We start from the raw sequence: 23,288 nt of genomic DNA, 5'->3' as shown, positions 1-23,288 counted from the left end.
AGGCTCAAAAATCATGGTATCTGATTTAAGAGTGGATTACTGGCATAGTGCATATATACCCTCATTGGAATGAATGTAGAGTTACATGTTAACTTCCAACTGTGTTAATGGGACACTAAGTACCTGTTTCCACAGAGTGGGGATTACAGTTTACTTTCATGTTGAGTACTTGTGCTACTTTGAATGTTAGCTACATTGTGGGATAACCAGTAAGAGAGGTAAGATTGTGCAAAGCTGTAGGATGAAAGAGATTTAAAATATAATAAGGAAATACAAATCACAAATAAATAGATGGATTAAATGGCATTTGATGTTTAACAATATATTGAGCAAATGATATTTAATGTCTGAACAACAGAACACATTCTTACTAGATTTTTAAAGGATGGATTAGACAGACTACTGTTTATCTCTCTTCAGCTAAGCATGATATCTATAGCATTCAAATTAGAATAAAGTTGTGTGTTTTTCCTTCAACATATGAGATCATCCATAGAAAATCACAGTTATGATATATTTGGATGATTTATGCTTTCAAATGATACTGAGGGTCTGCTATATGTTAGTTATATTTCTTTCAGCCATTTGCCAGTAGAATATTTTGCCCAAATCTCAGCTTAGACCATTTTTCCTCCACTGAGTGCTCCCCAGTGTAGTTATATGGTCCTGTGCTTTGCATGGAAAGAACTCCTATTTTGGCACTTACAAATTTCATTTGAGCCAAGAGTGATTATTGACTCAAATTCTTTGGATAAGGAACTGATTGGTTATATTTTTATAGTGAACAGAAGACATTCTCATCTTTGGAGCCATTGTTAACTTTTTTACAGAGCACTAATGCAGGGTGTCTCTGTAAGGTCTTAGCCTTGTTGCCGCTCCTTCTCATCCTCTGTTTTTTCCAACTGTACCCTAACATGGACCACTTCCTCTGGCTGTCAGCTACTTCAGCAAGCATGAAACTCAGAAATTAGTGTAAATAGCAAACATTTCCTTGCTCCTTGAACTACTACTCCCAAACCATATCAAATCTACCTCAAGTCGTGTCAAGTTTTTCTTCTAAATATTTACCAGGCACTTCTCTAAATCTGTATCACAATATTTAAGTCAAAGTATCATTATCTTTCACTATGAAAAATTCTCATTTTCTCCCCTTATTCATCTTGGGTTCCCTTTACAGAAGGAGGAGTGATGTCTCTATGATTTCACTACTCTCTGATTCTTCACTGTCCAGCCACAGGGCATTCTTCACATGTTCTTCCCAGCAGAAACCCTTCTGTCTGCTCCTTATTCATTCATATGCTATTCATTTTTTCAGTCTCTGCTTCAGCTTCCCATGCAAAAAATTTTTTATATATCATGTTTATTTAGCAGAAGCTTTCAAACATATTATAGGATTCTCACATTTTGTAACTTTTAATTTATTGATTAAAGTTTGTAGGAGACATTCTGGTTCATTTTCAACATCTGTGTAATCTATGTGTATAGTTCAGGCCAATCATCATAATTCCTTCCCTCTATCCCAATGATGGATATAAGTATGTATGTATGAGTATGTGTGTGTGTGTATATGTGTGTGCATGTGTGTATATATGTATACACACATATACATATATACACACACACACATATAGACCTGGTCTTCCCTGGTGGCTTCAGTGGTAAACAACCCACCTGCCCATGCAGGAATATGAGTTCAATTCCTGGGTTGAGCAGATCCCCTGGAGAAGGAAATGGCAACCCACTCTAGTATTCTTGCCTGGGAAATACCATGGACAGAGGAGACTGGGGGGCTACAGTCCATGGCGTTTCAAGAGCGTTGCATATAACTTAGCGACTGAAGAACAGCAACACCTGGTCTATGAAATGCAAGACAAAAACTAAACTGACAGGGGACTTCTGAGAGTCTTAGACTTCTGAGAGTCTTCACTGTCTGTAGACAAAATGAGAGACAGTCTTTTCCTCTAGACACTTTAGGTTTACGTGTAGCCTCTGAAAGTGCATTAGCTTGTATCCAGTTTGAAGATGAAGCCAACACCAAGGGTGGCAGAGTAACATCACTGAGACATTTTATCATTTAACCTCAAACCCTTTCCTACATCTGTACTAACAATTTTATGAGTGAATACTTCCCTAATTATTAAACCACTTAGGGATATACAGGTAAAAGCACCTAGCTAGTCTTACACTGTAAGGTTCATCACAGCAGACCTCACAACTGCTTTTATTCACCACTTTAATACTAGTATCTAGCTTAGTGCCTAGAATATTATTTGTACTCATTGAATTTTAATGGGTAAATGAATACCAACATTTTTTTTTGGAAACAATTCACCGAAATACTGACTTTTTTTCCTTCTAGCTGCCTAGTTTTATTATTTATGTGGACAGTTCCTTCCGTTTCTCAAAAGGCATAGTTTTACCGTGGTCATTTCCCTATGAGTAGGCTATATTTATCTCTGCCCCTCTGAAGTATCATACTTTATATTAGGTAAAATTCTTTTGCCATTATCTGGACAGACAGATAGATATATCATGTCTCTCATTCAACAAAGATCAGTATTTTATAAATGAAATTATGGATGAGAATTACTGTGAAGCCTTTGAAAAAAAATATATACCTCTGCAGCATCCCTCTAAATTCTGGGTTGGGAGAGCTGTTGTGATTTATACACAGGCATGCTTACTTTTTCAGTGTTCCCTGAAGTAATTCTGATATGATATTAGATCCATTGTTCTATATACTAAACTTCGGTAAACTGAACTTAAATTTGCATTAAAACTTAAATGAAACTATTACATTAACTACTCATTCTAAACATTACAGCTTGAAGAAAGGACATGATTGTTTCTTCAAGAATCAAAAGGTTGCAGAGAAAACATAAACAGGCTTTGTTCTGTAGTGTGTGAGGAAGCAAATATGGATTAATGAGAGGAGTTTCCAAGAAGTTAAATTTTGTTCCACTATATAGAAAAAAGACATTCCCCCCATTTGCTTCCTGTTTTCTTGATAACTCAACCTTGATATCTTCTTAGAGATCTGTCCCAGAACTCTTAGCCCATAAGGCATGAGGAGTGAAAATCAAACCCGCGCCAAAGGCAGATGTGTGCTTGTTGAAATAAACCAGAGCACTCCATTTCTTCCTCCAGAATGATGGGCTTAGTGACATTCATATGATCTGAATATAGTCAATAATGTTTGAGACAAGTCTTGCCAGGAATGCTCAAACAGTGGTTGGCACTCTTTCCTGCAGTTTTTGAAGTGAAGAAAATGTGAGATCCTAAGGCAAGAGCAACTATTTTATGAATTTAAAGAAGAAAGCCTCTCTGTAAGCAATGAAGCAGAACTGGGAGACCATGAGAGAGGAACAAGGGCCCAATGACATTGTTTTTGATCTCTATATTCTGCCATGCCTGAAGCCTTTGCACTTTTCATTTAGTTGGGGCAATAAATCACCATTTTATTCAAGACAGTTTAGATCAGATTTTCTGTTACTCGGAGCAGAGTTATAACTTGCCATAACTGTTACAATAAGGAAGAGCATTTTAAATTATTAAGCATATTCATAATGAAGGTAGATCCTTAGTAGGTATCAAGCTATCAATCCTTAGTAGGTATCAATATTAAAAAATTCATATTCTAACATTAGGCAATTACATTAAAGGGATGATTTAAAATGGACCATGCATCAGAATGGAGATTGGTCTTGATGACATTTATAATGCTCGGAAGCCAAGGGGTGATGCCAGGCAGCACAAAGTAAAAAATAAGGAAGAAAAGAATCTTAACGGGGTGTCCTTTGCCCTTGGGTCACTTATCTGATTCTGCTGTTGCTAAGAGGCTGTTGTAAATAACAGATACTTAAGGCAAGCACATTATATGCCAGCCAATGCTGGCACTAAGTGATCTGAATTGACTGATCTGGTCTGAGTCAACTTTAGACCAAATCCAACTGGTTTACTATCAAGATTACTCTACAAGCCTAACAGGGTGTGATGCTTCACATGGACAAGCCTGGATCAGCAGAAATTACTAATGATTTTGGAAGCTAACAAGTTCTATGAGGTAATAACAAAAACTATAGCTTTAAATAGCCTGGTGGATAAATGCAATGGGGCAGAAGGGAATTGCAATGGGCTCCCTAAACTGTTCTGTTGATGTTACTGAGCAAATATAGCTCCTTGAGTTGTTCTTGTTTCATCAAAATCATGATACTCTTGAGTGTTGGCAAGGAAATATCAGGTAATGAGAATTCAGTGAACATGCCTTTCATCAGCTGAAAATCTTTAATTGTAATTGCAGCATGTAATGGTGTAATTAGTTGTCTAAGTGACAGGATAGGCTTAAATCTTTCCTAGTGTTTTGCAAAAAAAGACCATTATGTTTCCATAAAACCTTTCTTCAAGTGAAATTAAGGGCAGGTAAAAATGGGAAGGCATTGATTTTTAACCCCATGAACTGAACAACCTCACAAACAGAAATGGTAAGAGGTTATATGAAAGTAAAAAAAAAAAGATTGCTACTAGATATATTTGGGTTTTAAAGGAGCAGTGGCTGTGCAGCGCAGGAGTGCCTGAGAGGAGATACTCCACGCTGAAGGTAAGAGAAGCCCAAGTAAGATGGTAGGCACTAAGAGTGGGCATCAGAGGGCAGACACACTGAAACCATGTTCATAGGAAACTAACCAATCCAATCACATGGACCACAGCCTTGTCTAACTCAATGAAACTAAGCCATGCCTTGTAGGGCCACCCAAGATAGACAGGTCACGATAGAGAGGTCTGACAGAATGTGGTCCACTGGAGAAGGGAATGGCAAACCACTTCAGTATTCTTGCCTTCAGAACCCCATGAACAGTATGAAAAGGCAAAAAGGACAGTGAGGATGAACTCCCCAAGTCAGTAGGTGCCCAGTATGCTACTGGAGATCAGTGGAGAAATAACTCCAGAAAGAATGAAGAGATGGAGCCAAAGGAAAAACAACACCCAGTTGTGGATGAGACAGGTGATAGAAGCAAGGTCTGATGTTATAAACAGCAATACTGCATAGGACCCTGGAGTGTTAGGTCCATGAATCAAGGCAAATTGGAAGCAGTCAAACAGGAGATGGCAAGAGTGAATGTGGATATTCTAGGAATCAGTGAACTTAAATGGGCTAGAATGGGTGAATTTAACTCAGATGACCATGATATCTACTACTGTGGGCAGGAATCCCTTAGAAGAAATGGAGTAGCCATCATAGTCAACAAAAGAGTCCAAAATGCAGTACTTGGATGCAATCTCTGAATCAACAGAATGATCTCTGTTCATTTCCAAGGCAAATCATTCAATATCACAATAATCCAAATCTATGCCCCAACCAGTAACACTGAAGAAGCTGAAGTTGAACAGCTCTATGAAGACATACAAGACCTTTTAGAACTAACACCGAAAAAAGATGTCCTTTTCACTTTAGGGAACTGGAATGCAAAAGGAGAAAGTCAAGAGATACCTGGAGTAACAGGCAAATTTGGCTTTGGAGTACAGAATGAAGCAGGTCAAAGGCCAATAGAGTTTTGCCAAGAGAACACACTGGTCATAGCAAACAACCTCTTCCAACAACACAAGAGAAGATTCTACACGTGGACATCACCAGACAGCCAACACAGAAATCAGACTGATTATATTGCAGCCAAAGATGGAGAAGCTCTATACAGTCAGCAAAAACAAGACCAGGAGCTGACTGTGGTTCAAATCATGAACTCCTCTTTGCCAGATACAGACTTAAATTGAAGAAAGTGGGGAAAACCACTAAACCATTCATGTATGACATAAATCAAATCCTTTATGATTATACAATGGAAGTGAGAAATAGATTTAAGGGACTAGATCTGATAGACAGAGTGCTGATGAACTATGAATGGACGTTCGTGACTTTGTACAGGAGAGAGGGATCAAGACCATCCCCAAGAAAAAGAAATGCAAAAAGCAAAATGGCTGTCTGAGGAGGCCTTACAAATAGTGTGAAAAGAAGAGAAGTGAAAAGCAAAGGAGAAAAGGAAAGATATAAGCATCTGAATGCAGAGTTCCAAAGAATAGCAAGGAGAGATAAGAAAGCCTTCCTCAGTGATCAATGCAAACAAACAGGGGAAAACAATAGAATGGGAAAGACTAGAAATCTCTTCAAGAAAATTAGAGGTACCATGGGAACATTTCATGCAAAGGTGGGCTCGATAAAGGACAGAAATGGTATGGACCTAACAGAAGCAGAAGATATTAAGAAGAGGTAGCAAGAATACACAGAAGAACTGTACAAAAATGATCTTCATGACCTAGATAGTCATGATGGTGTGATCACTCACCTAGAGCTAGACATCCTGGAATGTGAAGTCAAGTTGGCCTTAGGATGCATCACTATGAACAAAGCTAGTGGGGGTGATGGAATTCCAGTTGAGCTATTTCAAATCTTGAAAGATGAGGCTGTGAAAGTGTTGCACTCAATATGTCAGCAATTTGGAAAACTCACCAGTGGCCACAGGACTGGAAAAGGCAATGAAAAAGAATGCTCAAACTACCACACAATTGCATTCATCTCACATGCTAGTAAAGTAATGCTCAAAATTCTCCAAGCCAGGCTTCAGCAATTTGTGAACTGTGAACTTCCAGATGTTCCAGTCAGATTTAGAAAAGGCAGAGGAACCGGAGATCAAATTGCCAACATTCACTGGATCATCAAAATAGCAACAGAGTTCCAGAAAAACATGTGCTTTATTGACTATGCCAAAGCCTATGACTGTGTGGATCACAATAAACTGTGGAAAATTCTGAAAGAGATGGGAATACCAGACCACCCTACCTGCCTCTTGAGAAACCTGTATGCAGGTCAGGAAGCAACAGTTAGAACTGGACATGGAACAACAGACTGGTTCCAAATAGGAAAAGGAGTACGTCAAGGCTGTATATTGTCACCCTGCTTATTTAACTTATACCCAGAGTACATCATGAGAAACGCTGGGCTGGATGGTGCACATGCTGGAATCAAGATTGCAGGGAGAAGTATCAATAACCTCAGATATGCAGATGATACCACCCTTATGGCAGAAAGTGAAGAGGAACTAAAGAGCCTCTTGATGAAAGTGAAAGAGGAGAGTGAAAAAGTTGGCTTAAAGCGCAACACTCAGAAAACTAAGATCATGGCATCCGGTCCTGTCATTTTATAGCAAATAGATGGGAAAACAGTGGAAACAGTGGCAGACTTTATTTTGGGGGGCTCCAAAATCACTGCAGATGGTGACTGCAGCCATGAAATTAAAAGACGCTTACTCCTTGGAAGAAAAGTTATGACCAACCTAGACAGGATATCATAAAGCAGAGACATTACTTTGCCAACAAAGGTCCATCTAGTCATGGCTATGTTTTTTCCAGTAGTCATGCATGGATGTGAGAGTTGGACTCTAAAGAAAGCTGAGCACCGAAGAATTGATACTTTTGATCTGTGGTGTTGGAGAAAACCTTGGACTTGCAACAGATCCAACCAGTCCATCCGAAAGGAAATATATCAGTCTTGGGTGTTCCTCAGAAGGACTGATTTTGAAGCTGAAACTCCAATACTCTGGCCCCCTGATGTGAAGCGCTGACTCATTTGAAAAGACCCTGATACTAAGAAAGATTGAGGGCAAGGAGAGAAGGGGACGACAGAGGATAAGATGGTTGGATGGCATCACTGACTTGATGGACATGAGTTGGAGTAAACTCTGGGAGTTGGTGATGGACAGGGAGACCTGGGCTGCTGCGGTTCACCGGGTCACAAAGAGTCAGACACGACTGAGCAACTGAACTGAACTGAGCAGGAAATAAAAGTGGCATGCTTTAGAGAAACTGAAATATGTTTACATACATAAACACATATACATATACACATGTATTATTTACTTTCTGTATCCTAGACACAACTTTGCAAGATAGGTCTCTCCCCCATTTTACACATGAGGTAATTGGGGCTCACAGAGATGGACCAACGTACTTAGGGTTATACAGCTAGTGTGATGCACAAGCATGCTGTATTGCTATAGGACAAAATCTGGGTCTTTGAGACTTCAAAGTCCATTACCTTGTCCCTAGAATGAGCTACCTTTGACTCTTCAAACTCTTAGAATACAAGTTTTCATATTTCTGTATATATAAGAATTATAGTAAAGTTTATTAAAATGTGAGTTTCCATGTAAGAGAGACTTGAGTTGGAATGTTATGGAAGAAGCCAAGATACTTTCAATTTTAAAATAATTCCTCGGGGAATTTTGAGGTAGGCATTTTTTAGAGCACATGGTCTGGAATGTCTTTTGCAGAATTCTCTGTGAGAGAGGCCTGGAGACTCTTATGCAGGGAAATCCTATTCTGAGGATTATAAGAGTATCTTGATGACAAAGAGCAACATGTAAAAATCGCAGACTTATATTTAATCAGAACTAGCCACTTCAAAGTCTCTAGACTTTGCAGAGTTAAACTTTAAAAAAAAAAAAAAAGACATGGGGTCTCAGTCACTAAAATCAAATTGGATTTGTAACACCAGGACTGTTAGGAAAATAGCTTTTTCCTCTATATCTATTGCAGTGTAGATGATTCTTGAATGAGCAGGCTGAATACTAGAAAATGTTTTTCTTCATAAAGCAAACAGTGCTCTAGCCACTGTAATTGGTGGTTGGGATAGTGGATCTTCCCTTTATGTTCTCTCCTTACAAAATTAATCCTATCCTCTCTTTTAGACATAGGAGCAAAAATAGAAAGGAGAATCAAACTAACAAAACATATTTTTCTAAACTGAAAGGCTTGAAAAGCTCTACTTGCTTTGTCTATCAAAATGGTATCATTGGAGCACAGCCAAATCCAAATCAGAAGCTATATGAATGATTGTTCTTAGACAATAGTTTCCTTAAGTAAAATATAAAGCTCCTTTCCCCAAAACTCTTATCATGAGTTTCCAAACACAACAAATCCTAGTTTTCTAAAATAGATGTTTCATTTTGGAATCAATTTTGCCTTAATTTTACCACTGTCTGCTGAAGAATTATATCAGAGAAACTCATATGCCTTTCAATATGATAGTGTAAATTCTACTGTCTACTTAGTAATTCTATCAAAGTCATTCATTTTAACAGGAGGATGTATGTATCACAAAGGTTTGGTTTTCAAACTGCTTGTCCTTCAATGTTTTTTCTCTTTTTTTTCATAAATAAATGTAAGCATTCTGTTTTGCTCAAGAAATACAAATGAGTTATTGGAAATTTTACTCATAAAATATTTACATAGAACTATTTGGTATGGCAGAAAGTATGTATTGTTTTAGCCATAGTTAACTCTCCTGATATTTTGGATTTACCTTGTATGGGAAAGGGGAATGTTTCAAGCAGTGAAGAATGGATGAAACTGGGAAGGAAAAAGAAGGAGGTTAGGGAACAGCGAAGCTTTTGTTGCTTTGTCTGGGCTTTTCTGTTACTTGATTTAACACAGCAGAAATCAAATATCCAGGACGCTCATTCATGATACTAGTGCAATCTCTGCTGCTATGCTTCAGTTGTTCTACTCAGAGAATTATAATTTCAAATTATTTGGTCTGAATAAAAACTTAAAAGCCAGTTAAAACAACATTCTCTATCTTGCATTTCAGCTGTGGAGTAATGAAAATAATAAATATAGCTTTCTGTAAAGTTGGCTTTGAATCTTGACTCTTTTACTGTGAAAGTTTGGGTGAGTCATTTAACTTCACTGAAACCTTAGCCTTTCTCTTCTCCACGGGATCTTCCCAAACCAGGGATTGAACCCAGGCCTCCCACATTGCAGGCAGATTCTTTACCAGCTAAGCCACAAGGGAAGCCCAAGAATACTGGAGTGGGTAGCCTATCCCTTCTGCATGGGATCTTCCTGACCCAGGAATCACACTGGTGTTTCCTGCACTGCAGGTGGCTTCTTTACCAACTGAGCTATCAGAGAAGCCCCAATCTAGAAGCAATAGACAAATTTTTAGAAAGGCACAATCTTGCAAGACTGAACCAGGAAAAATAGAAAATATGAACAGATCAATTACCAGTAATGAAATGGAATCTGTAATTTTACAACTTACAATAAACAAAAGTCTAGGACCAGATGGTTTCACAGATGAATTCTACCAAACATTTAGAGAAGAGTTATTAATAACACCTATCCTTTTGAAACTATTCCAAAAAGTTGCAGAGAAAACTACACTTCCAAACTCATTCTATGATACTAGCTTCACTCTGATTCCAAAATCAAAGATACCACAAAAAAGAAAACTACAGGCCAATATTCCTGATTAACAATCAATGAGGATGCAAAATCCTCAACAAAATACCAGCAAACTGAATCCAACAATAGTTAAGAGAATAAAACACCATTAGCAAATGGAATTTATCCCAGGGGTGCAAGGATTTTTCAATATCCAAAAGCCAATTAATGTGATATACCACATGAACAAATTGAAATAATTATCTCAGTAGATGCAGACAAAGTTCTTTTAATAAAATTCAGCATCCATTTATAAAAATTTCTCCAGAAAGTTGTCATAGATCTAACATATCTCAATATAATAAAGGTCATTTAAGACAAACTCGGGCGTCCCAGGTGGCACTAGTGGTAAAGAACCCATCTGCCAATGCAGGAGACATGAGACTTGGGTTCAATCCTTGAGTCAGGAAGATCCCTTGGAGGAGGACCTGGCAACCCACTCCAGTATTCTTGTCTGGAAAATCCCATGGACAGAGGAGATTGGTGGACTATGATCCATAAGGTCACAAAGAGTCAGACACTACTGAAGCAACTTACCACAGCACAGTATAAGGCAAACTCACAGCTAACATCATACTTGAAGGTGAAAAGCTGAAAACATTTCCTCTAAGAGCAGGGATAAGACAAAGATACCCACACTTGCCTCTTTATTCAACATAGTTTTGAAAAACCTAGCCATAGCAATCAGAGAAAATAAGGAGTATAACGAAACCAAATTGGAAAGGAAAGAGTAAAACTGTCATTGCTTGCATATGACATGATACTAGACATAGAAAATTCTTAAGATGTCACCAGAAGACTCCTGGAGCTCATCAGTGAATTTGGTACAGTTCCAGGATACAAAGCTGATATACTGAGATCACTTACACTTCTATACACTAGCAAGAGAAATTAAGGAAACATTCCCATTTATTATCTAGCCATAAAATATAAATACATAGAAGTAAACCAACTTAAGGAGGCAAAAAGATCTGTACTCCAAAAACTTTAAGACATCAATGAAAGAAATGGAAGGCAACACAAACAGATGGAAAGATATACAGTATTCTTGGATTGGAAGAATCAACATTGTTAAAATGATCATACCACACCATACCACACAAGGTGATCTACAAATTAAATTCAATTTCTATCAAAATATATTGTTCACGGAGATAGAAAAATAAATTTAAAATTTGCATTGAAACACACAAGACCCGAATAGCCAAAATAACTTGAGCAAGAAGAAGGGAGCTGAAGGCATCATTCACCTTGACTTCAGACTAAACTACCAAGCTATAGCAATCAAAACATTACAGTGCTGGCACAAAACCAAACATATAGATCAATGGAATAAGATAGAAAACCCAGATACAAACCTATGCACTTACAGTTAACCTACAACATAGGAGACAAATATAGTCAGTGGAGAAAAGAAAGTCTTTTCAGTAAGTGGTGCTAGGAAAACAGAACAGCTACATGTAAGAGAATGAAATTAGAACATTCCCTAATAACATATTAAAAAAACCTCAAAATGAATTAAAGATCTAAATGGAAAACCAGATACTGTAAAACTCCTAGACAATAACATAGGCAGAATGCTCTTTGTCATAAATCACAGTAACATGTTTTTGTATGTTTCCTAATGCAAAATAAAAGCAAAAATTAACAAATGAGACCTAATTAAATTTAAAAGCTTTTGCACAGCAAAGGAAAACATCAACAAAATGAAGCGACAATCTGTTGAATGGGAGAAAATATTTGCAAATGATATGACAGATAAAAGATTAATATTTAACATATATAAATAGCTTATACAAATCAACATTGCATTTAAAAATGGGCAGAAGAAATGAACAGACATTTTTCCAAAGAGGGCATACAAATAGCCAACAGGCACTTGAAGAAAATGCTCAACATTGCTAATCATTAGGTAAACGAAAATCCAAACCACCACATACCCATCAGAATGGCTCTCCTTACAAAGAAAATGAATTAAAAATCTTGGCAAGGATGTGGAGAAAAAGAAAACAAATGGATTATTAGTGGGAATGTAAACTGACGCAGCCACTGTAGAAGACAGTATGAAGGTTTCTCAAAGAAACTAAAAATGGAACTATCATATAACCCAGCAATGCCACTCCTGGGTATATATCTGAAAATAACTAATTCCAAAAGATGCTTCCATCTCAATGTTCATAGCGGAATTATTATAATTGTAAAGATATAGAAATGTTATTTATTTGCTTGAAAAAAATCAAAGAGTTAAAATGTTTCTTATTTAACTTTTCAGTACTTTATCTTAAGAAATGAAGCTAACTATATTCTAGGGTTTTGGGCGTATTCAAAAGGTGCTACAATAAGGATAAACTCTAGAATCAGACTCAGCTGGATTTCCCCCTTCTCTTGCTTTTGTTTTTTTGAATGATATGTTCTTTCCTTTTTATTATTTCATTTTCCCCTTTATTTTTTTGGAAGTTATAATCTTCATGTCTAATCTTTTAGTATTATTCCTTGCTTTTATCATTCATGTTTACATTTCCCTTTAACAATACAAATAAAATAAAGTATTTAAATGCCAACAACTTCCACCAAATCTACATGCAAGTTTTGTGCAGCATTTTCATCTATACTGTTTCCCTCTCCATAGATAAGACATTGTTATTGCTGCTGGTAGAAGTAGTTTTTGTGTAGGTTTAGAATACACTTCATGTTTATTTATATTTAGAGACATATTCACAATTATATTTATTTACCAACAGCTTTCTATTTTACATCTTCCATCTAGGATAACATTTATTCTGCCAAAATTACTTATTTAGAATTTCATTTACCAAGGGTCTGTTGGTGGTAAGCTTAATATTTCTCTTTTAATATCTTTATTGTACCTCTGGCTACTGGGTATAATTTTATTGATAATTATCATAATTTTACATAATTTTACTGGGTACTATTAGGGCCTAGAATTCTATCTTAGATTTTGGTTCATGTACATGTGTGTGAATGAGTGTGTGTGTGTGTTTATGTTGCTCAGTAAATTTAAGACACAATTCTACTGTCTTCCAATTTCTATTGTTGGAAAATTTAGAATAATCATTGAATAAAATAGCCATCAGTCATTTGAAGAAAATCTGCCTGTTTCTTCTGCCAATAATTAAGATCTCTTTTTGTTTTTCTGCTGATTTATATGCATGTATGGATGCAACTTCTATTTATATGATTTTGCTTTGTTGTTTTTAAGCTTGGGTTATATATTCAGTTTTCCAAAGAATATTTATGCTTACTTGTCCCAGTTTCATATGTATACTCCTTCTACAGTTCAGTTCAGTTCAGTTTAGTCGCTCAGTCGTGTCCGACTCTTTGCGACCCCATGAATCACAGCACGCCAGGCCTCCCTGTCCATCACCAACTCCTGGAGTTCACTCAGACTCACATCCATCAAGTCGGTGACGCCATCCAGCCATCTCATCCTCTGTCGTCCCCTTCTCCTCCTGCCCTCAATCCCTCCCAACATCAAAGTCTTTTCCAATGAGTCAGCTCTTCGCATGAGGTGGCCAAAGTACTAGAGTTTCAGCTTTAGCATCATTCCTTCCAAAGAAATCCCAGGGTTGATCTCCTTCAGAATGGACTGGTTGGATCTCCTTGCAGTCCAAGGGACTCTCCAGAGTCTTCTCCAACACCACACTTCAAAAGCATCAATTCTTCGGCGCTCAGCCTTCTTCACAGTCAACTCTCACATCCATGCATGACTACTGGAAAAATCATAGCCTTGACTAGATGGACCTTTGTTGGCAAAGTAATGTCTCTGCTTTTGAATATGCTATCTAGGTTGGTCATAACTTTTCTTCCAAGGAGTAAGCGTCTGTTAATTTCATGGCTGCAGTCACCATCTGCAGTGATTTTGGAGCCCCCCAAAATAAAGTCTGACACTGTTTCCACTGTTTCCCCATCTATTTGCCATGACGTGATGGGACCGGATGCCATGCTCTTCGTTTTCTGAATGTTGAGCTTTAAGCCAACTTTTTCACTCTCCTCTTTCACTTTCATCAAGAGGCTTTTTAGTTTCTCTTCACTTTCTGCCATAAGGGTGGTGTCATCTGCATATCTGAGGTTATTGATATTTCTCCTGGCAATCTTGATTCCAGCTTGTGTTTCTTCCAGTCCAGCATTTCTCATGATGTACTCTGCATGTAAGTTAAATAAGCAGGGTGACAATATACAGACTTGACGTACTCCTTTTCCTATTTGAAACCAGTCTGTTGTTCCATGTCCAGTTCTAACTCTTGCTTCCTGACCTGCATATAGATTTCTTAAGCGACAGGTCAGGTGGTCTGGTATTCCTATCTCTCTCAGCATCTTCCACAGTTTATTGTGATCCACACAGTCAAGACCACTTTAAATTATTTTTCCATATAATATGAAAATGGGCCAAAAATCAAATTTAGTTTGTGGTCATAAATTCTCATTGGAAACCTGTCTTTCCCTTTATCCTATGCCAAGATCAGGATATGTTAAGCTTTCTCCCAGGAACTGTGTGAGCAATGGGTTTACTTCTTATTCACCCTCATTGTGACAGAATCTTGGCTTAGTTTAGCACATTTCCTGTTAACCTCCATATCATGAGAATGCCGTATATTTTAAATCTCTTCTGCCATCCCCCAAGAATCAAAACTGGAAGCTCAGATTATGGGCTCCTGAAACTCTCTGACAACCACTTCAGTTCTCAAGGGCACTTACAGCCACGGTGTGTCCTCTGCATATTCCTTCATTTCAGAACAAAATTTACTTTGCAATGAAACTGTAATATATATACTCAAGCAGTTATTTTTTCCCTGACTCCCTCACCTTCTTGTGAGGTTTGGATTTTTGTTTTTCTGACAGTTATTATGTTGATTCTGAAAGAATTGTTATATATATAGTTAATAAATATATGTATATATATTTAATAGTATAGTAGATTGGGTAAGTCACTGAGGTGTTTAGAGGCAGAAAATATTTTAGAGATTACCCAGATCTAACAACATCTGGGCAATGCAGAGGCTTGCCTAGTTATGCGTGGTGACAGTTGGGACTTGACTTCAATATTGCTTGAATTTATTAATGAGGTCAATTTTTTGTTCTGTATAAAGCAAACCTAAAATATAAAGATATATTTGCTATATTTTCTTTTTCACATTTCTAAACTTTTCTTGAAACAAAAATTCAAACTAAACAAATAGTCCAAACCCTCAAATGAGCTGTGGGTAGAAAATAGAAAAATGAAATCCATCAGAGAGGCGTTAGCTAAAATAGCTACCAAAGAAGCAAAGTTCAGGTAACAGTGAAGACTAGCAGCAGCAAGCAGGTTCACAAAGGAAGCAAACATCACAGGGAGTGTCTGCATTTCTGACCAGCCGAATGATGGGGCCTAGGTGATAAGGTCTGAATTTCCCAAGTCCAAAGAATGAGCCAGGGGAATTTGAAAGGCAGTCAACAAGCCAAGATGGAAATGTTATTTAGGGGGTAAAAATAAGTAAATTGAAACTATATACCCTACAGTAATGTATCAAGAATTGTCAAGAAGACTCATTTCATATGTTTGATCCATGTTATATATTAATAGGATACACCAGAATCCCAAATTTGCTTTTTTCCATTGTATAAGTAAAACTACTTCTAGAACACAGCAATTCATTCTCATACTACATATTCACTGTGAGGCAAACAAAAAAGAATATGTAATACATCTCAAAATTAGCAAAGTCTGGAGAAGAATGTTAATGGCAGCAAAGATAATAAACTGCTTATATTCAATAGCACTGATTTACCCATAAATATATGGAAAAGAAACTTAGCATTTAACTGATTGCATGATCTTAATGTGGGCAAGAGTTTTATAAGCAAAAATCATAAACAATTGATAGATCAGTCTATATTCAAAATAAGCAAAGGAAAAAAATCAAGATGTATTAACATATTCATTCTAGTTTTAGTGAGACTAAATCATGTTACAACCATAGATAACTAAAATATTGCTCACATTAACTGTCATTATATATGAAATTCTTAAAAGCAGAGATACTATTATATATTACTTACATAAAATTACAACGTATTTACCTGATTTTTCTATCAGTATTATTGTCAAAATATAACATTCCAGATTTAAGATTGGCTTGAAAACCTAATAAATGATTTTGCATTTTATTCTGTAACTTATGTGTCTTTATTTTTTTCTCTTTTAAAGTAAAACTGGTAAGTTTGGAGTATATGTATTAGAGTTTAGATATGTGGTAGCACATTGTGTTTCCTTTAGGAAAAGACAAAGTAAAGTATGGAGGATTGAAAAAGTATGCCTATTTTACATTTCTGATTAGCATTGTGAGATTTATTATATTCACATGGTTCTAAAGAACAATTTCCTACACCTAGTAGTTGATTAGCTGAACCATCCATATGTCACCACATTGCTCTGAATAAGTTCTGGAAGTTAAGTGTTAAAACACTTGTTAGTTTGACTCTACTTCATTCAGGATAACATAAGATTATTTTTCTTTTTTAATCAAAAATATTAACGTGCATGAGTGTTAAGTCGCTTCAGTCATATCCGACTCTTTGCAGCACTATGGACTGAAGCCCACCAGGCTTCTCTGTCTATGGGATTCTCCAGAAAAGAATACTGGAGTGGGTTGCCATGCTTTGGTCCAGGGATCTTCCTGACCCAGGGATTGAACCCACATCTCCTGTGGCTCCTGCATTGCAGGCAGATTCTTTACCGCTGGCTGGGGAAGCCCACATATTCACTATTTTCATCAAAACGTTTTGTAGTTTTGATGTAACATTCAGTACATTCATGCAGTACATTCAACTAAGAAAATCAAAGAAATGCAAATCAAAATAAGATGCAACTTTTCAGCCATAATATTAGCAAAATAGCAGCAGAGTTGCTCCTAAATAACCTTCTAAGTGCTAATCTTCCTGATGAGTATGTTCTGGGGTACCTCCTCTCCATAAACTTTCTACAGAAATCTGACCTCATACATTCATATGAAATTTATGTATCAGTTTTATATCTCTGAATGAGAATTTGCTTCTAAAATTTAAACTCACAGTCCCAGATGAGAGATAACTGGTAGGTCTCAGATGATATACCTCAACATTTAACTTGCTCCACAAGAAATTTCCTCTTTATTCACAAATTTTTGATTTCTCCATTTCCATAAATATCTATAGCATATTTAGTTCTATCATTTGTATTTTCTTTACCTACCATCTTTGTTGTTGCCAACAGTTTGTTTTTTTTTAAACTTTTTATTTTTTATTGGTGCATAGCCAATTCACAATGTTGTGGTAGTTTCAGGAGGACAGCAAGGGACTCAACCATACATATACATGTATCCATTCTCCCCCAAACTCCCCTCCCATCCAGGCTGCCATATAACACTGGACAGTTTCCTGTGCTATACAGCGGCATCTTGTTGGTTATCCAGTTTAAATACGCAGCAGTATGTACATGTCCCAAGCTTTTCTATCACTTCGCCCTTTTTCTCCCCGCTCCTTCTGCCAACCTGATTTGTTGCTCCAATTCTTTCACTTCCTCCTCATCTATTTTCACATAACAATAAACATGAATACCTAAAGAATGGTATTTGTCCTGCTGATTTTGATATTTAATCATATTGTTTTATCTTTTGGATGAAGAGAATTCTTTTTTTAATCTAACAAGCTGGGTCCTGAATGGTAAATACTAATTTTCCCAGCAGAGAATGAGGAACAACTTTGCAGAATATAGTATTGTACCCTGGAGAAGCACATTATACTCAAATACTGAAGATACATTTCATGTATCATTAGAAGATACAAAATATGTTTGAAGCAGTGATTTCTTAGTAAGCAGGTATTATGTACAAATTGTCGACTCTACCTGGAATTAGAATTAGAAGGACTAGTAGGAGTCCTTGTTGTGCTTTATGTCAAGTGAATGAGTATTTCAATGCTGTTTAACAACCCTAAAACATTTGCAGCCTCATTTGTAGATTGTAAATAATAATGTCTAATCTGTGAAATAATCCAATATATAGTAATATGTAAAAAACTGTCAAAGAGAATGTAAGAAAAAATATAATTCCATTTAAGACAGCATCAAAAATAATAAGTTACCTAGGAAAAACAGTTAACCATGGAAGTGAAAGACTTGTATGCTGAAAACTATAAAAATAGTGATGAAGGAAACTGAAAATAATATAAAGAAATGGAAAGCTATCCCAAGCTCTTGGACTGGAAGAATTAATTTTGTTAAAATTTCCATACTACTCAAAGCAGTCTGCAGACTTGATATAATCCCTGTCAAAATACTCATGACCTTTCTCATAGAACTAGAACAAACAACCTTAAAATTTTTATGGAACTACAGTGGCACTAGTGGTAAAGAAACCACCTGCCAAGGCAGGAGAAATGAGAACCAGGTTCGATCCCTGTGTGGGGAAGATCCCTTGGAGAAGGGTATGGCAACCCACTCCAATATTCTTAACTGGGGAATCCTTTGGCAGAGGAGCCTGATAGGCTACAGTACATAGGGTCACAAAGATTCGGACATGACTGAAGCAACTTAGCATGCACAAAAGACCCAAATTTGTCAAAGTGATCTTGAGAAAAAAAGAACAAAGTAGAAGTATTATACCAGACTTCACACTATTCTACAAAGCTATAGCAATAAAAACTAGATGGTACTGGCACAAAAACAGACACACAGATTAGGGAAACAGATAAGGTTCAGAAACAAATTTATGCTTATATGCTCAATCAATCTCCAAAAAAAAAGAGGAAGGTAGGAGAAAAGATACAATTGGTACTGGGAAAACTGGGTGGTGACTACATGTAGAATAATGAAATCAGAACATTTCCTCATACCACATAAAACAAAAATAACATGGATTAAAAATCTAAATGTAAGTCCTGAAACCGTAAAACTCCTAGGAGAGAACATAGGAAGAACAAGAACAGTCTTTGACATAAATCATAGCAATATGCTTTTGGATCTGTCTCCTAAGGCAAAACAAGTAAAGGCAAAAATAAACAAGTGAGACCTAATTAAATCCACAAGAAATGGAAACCAGGGACGAAACAAAAATAAAACCTACTGATTGGAAGAAAATGCATGTATGATATGACCAAAAAAGGGCTAATACCCAAAATATTAACCTGGCTTCCCTGGTGACTCAGTGGTAAAGAATCTGCCTGCCAACGCAGGAGATGCAAGTTCAATCCCTGGGTCCAGAAGACTCACTGGAGAAGGAAATAGCAACCCACTCCAGTATCCTTGCCTGGGAAATTCCAAGGACAGAGGAATTGAAGGGCTACAGTCCATGGGGTCACAAAACAGTCAGACACAACTTTAATGACTAAACACAATAAACATCCAAAATGTATAAATAGCTGATACCACTCAATATCTTTTTTTTAAAAAGCCTGATTAAAATTGGACAGAATGTCCCAATAGACACTTTTCTAAAGATGAAACAAAGATGACTGACACATGAAAAGATGTTCTACATCACTAATCATCAGGGAAACGCAAATCAAAACCACAGTGAGATATCACCTTATACTTGTCAGAATGGCTATCATCAAAAATAACACAAATAAGAAATGTTGGCAAGGATATGGAGAAAAGGGAATACTCATACATTGCTGGTTGAAATGTAAATTTGTGTACTTAGTATGGAAAACAGTATGGAGGTTCCCAAAATACAAAAAATAGAACTAGCATATGATCCAGCAGCTCCGCTCTTAGGTATATATTTGAAAAAGACGAACCTACTAATTTGAAAAGATACATGTACCACAGTGTTCACAGCAGAATTATTTACAATAGCCAAGATATGGAGGGAAACCAAATACTCATCAGCATATGAATGGATAGAATAGATATGGATATTTACACAATGAAATATTATTTATCTACAAAAATGAATTTCTGCCATCTACAACAACATGGATGGACCTAGAGATCATTATGCTTACTGAAAAAAGTCAGACTCAGAAAGATAAATGCAGTCATGTTATCACTAACGTAAGGAATCTAATAAGTAAAACAGATCAATATATTGGTATATAACAAGACAGAAACAGATTCACAGATGAAGAAAACAAGCGAGTTGTTATCAGTGGGGAGAAGAAAGGCAGAGGAACAATATAGCAGGATGGGATTAACAGTTAAAAACCACTCTGCCCAAAATAGATACACGACAGAAATATTGTGCAGCACAGAGAAATACAACCATTATTTTGTAATGCATCTAAATGAAGTATACTCTTTAAATACATTGAATATTATGTTGTACTGCTGAAACTAATTTTGTAAATCTACTTCAATAAAAATTTTTTAAGAACATCACACCTCTATTTATACATATACATAGACAAAACCAGCCTCAAGTTTCTATCATAATTGGGCATTCCAATAGGCTGCTTATCTGTTTTCATATTTAGAAACTATACTGAACATCATGAGAAAATTATTACTCAAATACCATGTTATAAATCAGTGGCAGGAAGAAGCAATCCAAACAAAAGCCTTGAAATGGTTTGCTTATAGACACCAAGACCAGCACTGAAAATTAGTGTTTCAGATGTTGACAGTATTTTACTCTTTGATACACTTCGGAGTCTCCTTCCACTAAAGGTATTCGGTTTTGATAGATGATTAACAAAGGACACATGGTATCTGAAGTAATAAAGACAAATTAGACTCTTCTTCTTGCTCCTTTATAAAAGTCTTGAAATCTCTTATTATTTTCAATAGAAGACTTATTTAAATGGTGCTTTTGGTAATTTCTACCACATATGAACTTTTTTTCTTTTGCTTTGATGTACTGAAGATATTACAGACCTCACTTAGAACATGATGAAAGGAGGGTTAAGGTTACAAAATTGAAATCTTACAAGGCCACTCTCTTAGATCAAAGACTTCAGCTGAAAATAATGGACTGGGTTCTGATAACTCATTCTTACAAAGTATACTCTTTTTATTCAACCCTAGGCTACACTATAATGCTTCTTCAATGTCATGTAATGGGCAGGTGATCATACCGAAAGACTTAAATAAACCTATTGTCTCTTAATATTTTTAGTGAGTAAGAATTTATAGAAATACTGAAGTATGGCAGGCATAATTTCATGAGCAGTAACAAGTTTTATACTCTTGTTTAATCCTTGAATAAGTAATGATTTCAGTATGAGAAATATGTAAATTATATTTATACCCATGCCTAAGTATATACTTGCAAATATCAATAAATTATACACACATACATTAAGCATAAGCAGTTCATGACAACACTATATTTAACTGGTAATTACTTATCTATTATAAACACTTTCAGAATACATATGTGAACCGTGAACTTCCAGATGTTCAAGCTGGTTTTAGAAAAGGCAGAGGAACCAGAGATCAAATTGCCAACATCTGCTGGATCATAGAAAAAGCAAGAGAGTTCCAGAAAAAAATCTATTTCTGATTTATTGACTATGTCAAAGCCTTTGACTGTGTGGATTACAATAAACTGTGGAAAATTCTGAAAGAGATGGGAATACCAGACCACCTGACCTGCCTCTTGAGAAACCTGAATGCAGGTCAGGAAGCAACAGTTAGAACTGGACATGGAACAACAGACTGGTTCCAAATAGGAAAAGGAGTATGTCAAGGCTGTATATTGTCACCCTGCTTATTTAACTTCTATGCAGAGTACATCATGAGAAATGCTGGACTGGAAGAAACACAAGCTGGAATCAAGATTGCTGGGAGAAATATCAATAACCTCAGATATGCAGATGACACCACCCTTATGGCAGAAAGTGAAGAGGAACTAAAAAGCCTGTTGATTAAAGTGAAATAGACTGAAAAAGTTGGCCTAAAGCTCAACATTCAGAAAACGAAGATCATGGCATCTGGTCCCATCACTTCATGGCAAATAGGTGGGGAAACAGTGGAAACAGTGTCAGACTTTATCTTTTTGGGCTCCAAAATCACTGCGGATGGTGACTGCAGCCAGGAAATTAAAAGACGCTTACTCCTTGGAAGAAAAGTTATGACCAACCTAGATAGCATATTCAAAAGCAGAGACATTACTTTGCCAACAAAAGTCCGTTTAGTCAAGGCTATGGTTTTTCCAGTAGTCATGTATGGATGTGAGAGTTGGACTGTGAAGAAAGCTGAGCACTGAAGAATTGATGCTTTTGAAGTGTGGTGTTGGAGAAGACTCTTGAGAGTCCCTTGGACTGCAGAGAGATCCGACCAGTCCATTTTAAAGGAGATCAACCCTGGGATTTCTTTGGAAGGAATGATGCTAAAGCTGAAACTCCAGTACTTTGGCCACCTCATGTGAAGAGTTGACTCGTTGGAAAAGACTCATGCTGAGAGAGATTGGGGGCAGGAGGAGAAGGGGATGACCGAGGATGAGATGGCTGGATGTCATCACCGACTCGATGGATGTGAGTTTGGGTGAACTCCAGGAGTTGGTGATGGACAGGGAGGCCTGGCGTGCTGCGATTCATGGGGTCGCAAAGAGTCGGACACGACTGAGTGACTGAACTGAACTGAAGAACACATAAAAATAGCACCTGAGCGTTCCAAATAAATTGTGCAAAATCATTTCAATAAAAAAATAAATATTTTCATAGAAAGTTCTTCATCTTAAAGTTTGGAGATCTACTTCTTGTCTTCTGCTGCTGCTGCTGCTAAGTTGCTTCAGTCGTGTCCATCTCTGTGTGATCACATAGACGGCAGCCCACCAGGCTCCCCCGTCCCTGGGATTCTCCAGGCAAGAACACTGGAGTGGGTTGCCATTTCCTTCTCAATGCATGAAAGTGAAAAGTGAAGGCTACAGTAGGTTAAAATAATATGATTATGAGATTGGTTAGAAGCAGCTACCACGTCAAAAGTAATACAATGTCAACTGAGGTCTACACATGCATGTAGCATGCACATACACACCTCAGATTTGCTCAGCAAGTTTATGTGCTGCGCTGTGCTTAGGTGTTCATTCGTGTCCTAC

This window comes from Budorcas taxicolor, chromosome 8 (assembly GCF_023091745.1).
Source record: "Budorcas taxicolor isolate Tak-1 chromosome 8, Takin1.1, whole genome shotgun sequence".
Lineage (NCBI taxonomy): Eukaryota > Metazoa > Chordata > Mammalia > Artiodactyla > Bovidae > Budorcas > Budorcas taxicolor.
This window is presented reverse-complemented; position numbering follows the sequence as displayed.